Below are 6,264 nucleotides of genomic sequence, written 5' to 3'. Positions count from 1 at the left end.
ACTAGCTGGCTGGTTAAGTTAGCACTAGTCTAGTCGCTAATGCTAACTAGCTATTATCCCCGACCATGAGCTCACTAAACTACTCTCCTCCTGCTAAAGAAGAGGTCGTCTGCTGGACTGAGAAAGAATCTCTGGTTGTCGTGAAGGAAGAGGAGGGTGTCACAGTAAAAATAGAAGTAGAGGGGGAGGCTGTTACAGTGAAAGAAGAAGAGAAAGACGTTTCAGTGAAAGAAGAGGAAGACGCGTTCAGAGTGAAAGAGGAGGATGATGTTACTGTGAAAGAAAATGAGGAAGATGCAGTTTTTGGAGTGGAAGATGAAGTGAAAGAAGATGAAGACGTTTTTGGGATTAAGGATGAAGAGGGGGAGATTACTGTCACATTAGAGGAGGACGAAGAAGAGAAGACTGGAGAACTGATTAACACCAGTAAATACAGTGAGTACTATCTTATAAAACAGGGACATTGATCTGATTAACACCAGTAAATACAGTGAGTACTATCTAATAAAACAGGGACATTGATCTGATTAACACCAGTAAATACAGTGAGTACTATCTTATAAAACAGGGACATTGATCTGATTAACACCAGTAAATACAGTGAGTACTATGAATATTCATTATTCTTTTTAAAATCCTTCCTGTTGTGTCAAGTTGGTTGTTTATCATTGCTAGAAAGCCATTTTCAAGTCTTGCTATAGACTTTCAAGATGATTTAAGTCCAAACTGTAACTAGGCCACTCAGGAACATTCAATGTCATCTTGGTAAGCTCCTCCAGTGTAGATTTGGCCTTGTGGTTTAGGTTATTGTCCTGTTAGTACATTTTTTTGTATTCAGATCTCTGAAATGCACTCTAACTACTTAACATTTAGTTTCCTTATATTACGCTGGGAAAACAGTTTTCATGGGCACAGAAATCCTAAATCATTTCACAGTTTGCAAAATCCAATGGATTTAACTGATTAATGTAGTTCTTCAATAATTACACATAATTCTTAATACTGTAGCTGTTTAGTTAGTCACATGTTCAACTATCATCAGCTGATCCAGGAAATCATTTTCTGAACGACAGTCACATGACAAACATCACGACATGCAACAACAACCAAAGTGCTTCTTCATTCATTACTCTGGTAAAGACAGTTATGCCGTGCTCCACGTTGGATCCAACATCCCTAACAAATTGGTGTTTATAATGTTATTGTCTGCTTGATTTACCGTAGAGTCTCGTTAGTCTGTTTGGACACAGAGATACTTAGCTCATAATGTGTAGAGAACTGTTCCTTGATGGATAGGCTATTGTACAACACACAGAGCTATTTTCCGTTATTCAGGACATTTAGAATGACATCACATTACAGAGTAGCCTAGTGGGATTATTCACAAAATTATCTGGTGATCAGGTTATGAAATGTCACAACAAAGACATTTTAGTTTCCATGTTTCACCTGAAATATTAAATTATTTATAGTCCTAGGTCTATGTTGTTGTTAGGTGAAGTTATGGGTCCTACAGTAGGTCTATGTTGTTGTTAGGGGAAGTTATGGGTCCTACAGTAGGTCTATGGCAGGTATTCCCAAACTGGAGTATGCCGTCAGGGATATGTGTTGGTATCCACTATGTCTCAAAAGCCATGACATTGAGACATAGTGGAGTGGTAACGCGCGTACAAGCAGTTGCTCCCAACGCCACTTGGGTACACTGCAGCATCCACCGAGAGGCTCTTGCTGCCAAGGGAATGCCTGACAGCTTGAAAGACGTTTTGGACACAACAGTGAAAATGGTTAACTTTGTTAAAGCAAGGCCCCTGAACTCGCATGTATTTTCTGCACTATGCAATGATATGGGCAGGGACCAGGTAACGCTTTTACAACATACAGAAGTGCGCTGGTTATCAAGGGGAAAAGTATTGACACGTTTTTTTTAAATTGAGAGATGAGTTTAAAGTTTTCTTTACTGGCCATCATTTTCACTGGTCCGACCGCTTGCATGATGACGAGTTTCTCACACGACTGGCCTATCTGGGTGATGTTTTTTCTCGGCTGAATGATCTGAATCTAGGATTACAGGGACTCTCCGCAACTATATTCAATGTGGGGGACAAAATTGAGGCTATGATTAAAGAAGTAGGAGCTCTTCTCTGTCTATGTGATATACTGTAGCGAAGCACCTGAGTGAGTTGGCTGCGCAATTTACGCAGGTACTTTCCCGAAACAGATGACACAAACATCTGGATTCGTTATCCCTTTCATGCCCTGCCTCCAGTCCACTTACCGCAATCTGAACAAGAGAACCTCATCGAAATTGCAACAAGCGGTTCTGTGAAAATTTAATTTAATCAGAAGGCACTGCCAGATTTCAGGATAGGGCTGCACTCAGAGTATCCTGCCTTGGTAAATCGGCTGTTAAGACACTGATACCCTTTGCAACCACGTACCTATGTGAGAGTGGATTCCCTCACTAGCATAGCAACTAAATACAGGCACAGATCATAGTTGTGACAAACTTATGTTTAATAAATGTATTGTATAGTGTGTGTGTGGCAGGCTTACAATGATTGCAAAAAACAACAGCTAGAGGTACGAAGCTGCAGGTTGAATGTTTGAAGGGGTACAGGACTATAAAAAGTTTGGAAACCACTGTTCTATAGTATTGGTATAATTTGTTTCCTCATTAGCAGAGAGGTGTTTCTGCAACCAAGTTGTGTGGATTTCTGCTGTTGTGTGCCTTTAACCATCTGTCTGACTTGTTGTTCACGCAGGAAAGAGACATGACAATCGTGGATCCTCTGGGGAGCCTCAACAGCCTCATAAAGCTGCCGAGGCAGAGAAGAGTCCCCCCAGATCAGAACACCTCAAGAAACACCAGCAGAGAACCACAGGGAAGAAATCTCATTGCTGCTCTGACTGTGGGAAAGGTTGCAAATCTTCATCAGAACTTAAAATACACCAGCGAGTACACACAGGAGAGAAATCTAACCACTGTTTTTACTGTGGGAAGAGTTATTTAAGATCAAATTCACTAAAAGTACACATGAGAATTCACACTGGAGAGAAACCTTATAGCTGTGATCAATGTGGGAAGAGTTTTACTACATCAAGCCATTGGATTGTACACCTGAGAACACACACAGGAGAGAAACCTTATAGCTGTACCCAATGTGGGAGGAGTTTTACTCAGTCAAGCAACCTGTTGTCACACCAGAGAAAACACACAGGAGAGAGATCTTATAGCTGTAATCAATGTGGGAAGAGTTTTACTCAGTCAAGCATCCTGGTATCACACCAGAGAACACACACAGGAGAGAAACCTTATAGCTGTGATCAATGTGGGAAGAGTTTTACAACATCTAGCCATCGGATTGTACATCAGAGAACACACACAGGAGAGAAACCTTATAGCTGTACTCAATGTGGGAAGAGTTTTACTCACTCAAGCAGCATGTTATCACACCAGAGAAAACACACAGGAGATAAATCTTATAGCTGTAATCAATGTGGGAAGAGTTTTCTTACATCTAGCCATCTGACTATACACCAGAGAACACACACTGGAGAGAAACCCCATAGCTGTTATCAATGTGACAAGAGATACTCTGATAAAAGATCTCTGATCAAACATCAGAAAATACATACATGAAGGAGTTGTTTCATGATATCAATGAAATAATGTCACAATGTAGAATGTTTTACCATTGTAGTAGGAGTATTTTAATGATGTCACAATGTAGAATGTTTTAACATTGTAGTAGGAGTATTTTAATGATGTCACAATGTAGAATGTTTTAACATTTTAGTAGGAGAATTTTAATGATGTCACAATGTAGACCCCTAATCGTTCGCTCCCTGTTAAATGGATATTAGCCTCATCAATGGAAATTGTTTTGTACTTAGCTCCGTTCATCTTTCCCTCGATCCTGACTAGTCTGCCAGTCCCTGCCACTGAAAACATCCCCACAGCATGATGCTGCCATCACCATACTTGACCGTAGGGATGGTGCCTGGTTTCTTTCAGACGTGACGCTTGGCATTCAGGCCAAGAGTTCAATCTTGATTTCATCAGACCAGAGAATCTTGTTTCATGGTCTAAGAGTCCTTTAGGTGCCTTTTTGCGAACTCCAAGTAGTCTGTCATGTGCCTTTTATTGAGGAGTGGCTTCCGTCTGGCCACTATCTATCATAAAGGCCTGATTGGCGGAGTGCTGTATAGATGGTTGTCCTTCTGGAAGGTTCTCCCATCTCCACAGAGGAACTCTGGAGCTCTGTCATAGTGACCAGCAGGTTTTTGGTCACCTCCCTGAACAAGGCCCTTCTCTGATTGTTCTGTTTGAACAGGGGCTCTAGCTCTAGGATGAGTCTTGGTGGTTCCAAACATCTTCCATTTAAGAATGATGGTGACCCCTGTGTTCTTGGGGACCTTCAATACTGCAAAAAAAATTGGCACCCTTCCCCAGATCTGTGCCTTGACACAATCTTGTCTCAAAGCTTTACGGACAATTCCTTCGACCGCATGGCTTGGATTTTGCTCTGACATTAATTTATGGCAGGTAGATTCCAATCAAGTTGTAGAAACATCTCAAGGATGATTAATGGAAACAGGATGCACCTGAGCTCAATTTTGAGTCTCATAGCAAAGGGTCTAAATAGTTATGTAAATAAGGTATTTATGTTTTTCACTTTGTCATTATGGGGTATTGTGATGTCATTATGGGGTATTGTGATGTCATTATGGGGTATTGTGTGTAGATTGATGAGGAAAACAATATTATTTAGAACATCTTAGAATAAAGCTGTAACGTAACAAAATGTGGAAAAAGTCCAGGGGTCTGAATACTTTCTAAATGCTCTGAATATGCTGTTGGTTTACTGTTAGAATAAGTTGTATGACTACACCAATACTGTTAAAGCGACGATGCATAGACCTAGAAAATGCATGGCCAATGTTGCTACTAGAGATCTAGCTACTGGGTGTGCAGGTTTCTGTTCCAGCTCTGCACTAACACCTGCCATTGTGCTGATTATTTAGGATTAGACACTATTCAACTATTCAATCATGTCTTGTTTTGGAGTCAGATGGATGTCTAAATCCACGGCCCATTTCCACAGGTGTTCTTTATGATAGGAAATAAAAGGCTGATTCACAGAATGAAGTATTTTGGGGTCATTGAACATTTCCTGTGTGTCTGTTTTATTTGGTTGTTACTCTAATTTAGTCTGATGAAATTGATGCACAATCACTGTCTAGCTGACAATCTGTGAACTGAGTCAATCTAGTACCCACAGAATGAATGTTGTGGGTATTTAATTCGGCTACATTTTAAAATGATTTTATTCATTTAAGTTTCATTTAACTAGACAAGACAGTTAAGAACAAATTCTTATTTACAGTGGCGGCCTACCGGGGAACAGTGGGTTAACTGACTTGTTCAGGAGGCAGAACGACAGATTTTTATCTTGTCAGCTCGGGATTCGATCCACCAACCTTTTGGTTTCTGGCCCAATGCTCTAACCACTAGGCTACCTGCTCTAACCACTAGGCTACCTGCTCTAACCACTAGGAGGCTGAAGAAATTCGGCTTGTCACCAAAAGCACTCACAAACTTCTACAGATGCACAATCGAGAGCATCCTGTCGGGCTGTATCACCGCCTGGTACGGCAACTGCTCCGCCCACAACCGTAAGGCTCTCCAGAGGGTAGTGAGGTCTGCACAACGCATCACCGGGGGCAAACTACCTGCCCTCCAGGACACATACACCACCCGATGTCACAGGAAGGCCATAAAGATCATCAAGGACAACAACCACCCAAGCCACTGCCTGTTCACCCCGCTATCATCCAGAAGGCGAGGTCAGTACAGGTGCATCAAAGCAGGGACCGAGAGACTGAAAAACAGCTTCTATCTCAAGGCCATCAGACTATTAAACAGCCACCACTAACATTTAGCGGCCGCTGCCAACATACCGACTCAACTCCAGCCACTTTAAAAATGGGAATTGATGGAAATTATGTAAAAATGTACCACTAGCCACTTTAAACAATGCCACTTAATATAATGTTTACATACCCTACATTACCCATCTCATATGTATATACTGTACTCTATATCATCTACTGCATCTTGCCATCTTTACGTAATACATGTACCACTAGCCACTTTAAACTATGCCACTTTATGTTACATACCCTACAGTACTCATCTCATATGTATATACCGTACTCTATACCATCTACTGCATCTGCCATGCCGTTCTGTACCACCACTCA

Source organism: Salvelinus namaycush, unplaced genomic scaffold (genome assembly GCF_016432855.1).
Source record: "Salvelinus namaycush isolate Seneca unplaced genomic scaffold, SaNama_1.0 Scaffold277, whole genome shotgun sequence".
Classification (NCBI taxonomy): Eukaryota; Metazoa; Chordata; class Actinopteri; order Salmoniformes; family Salmonidae; genus Salvelinus; species Salvelinus namaycush.
The sequence above is the reverse complement of the archived record's forward strand: the minus strand, read 5'-3'. Positions refer to the sequence as shown.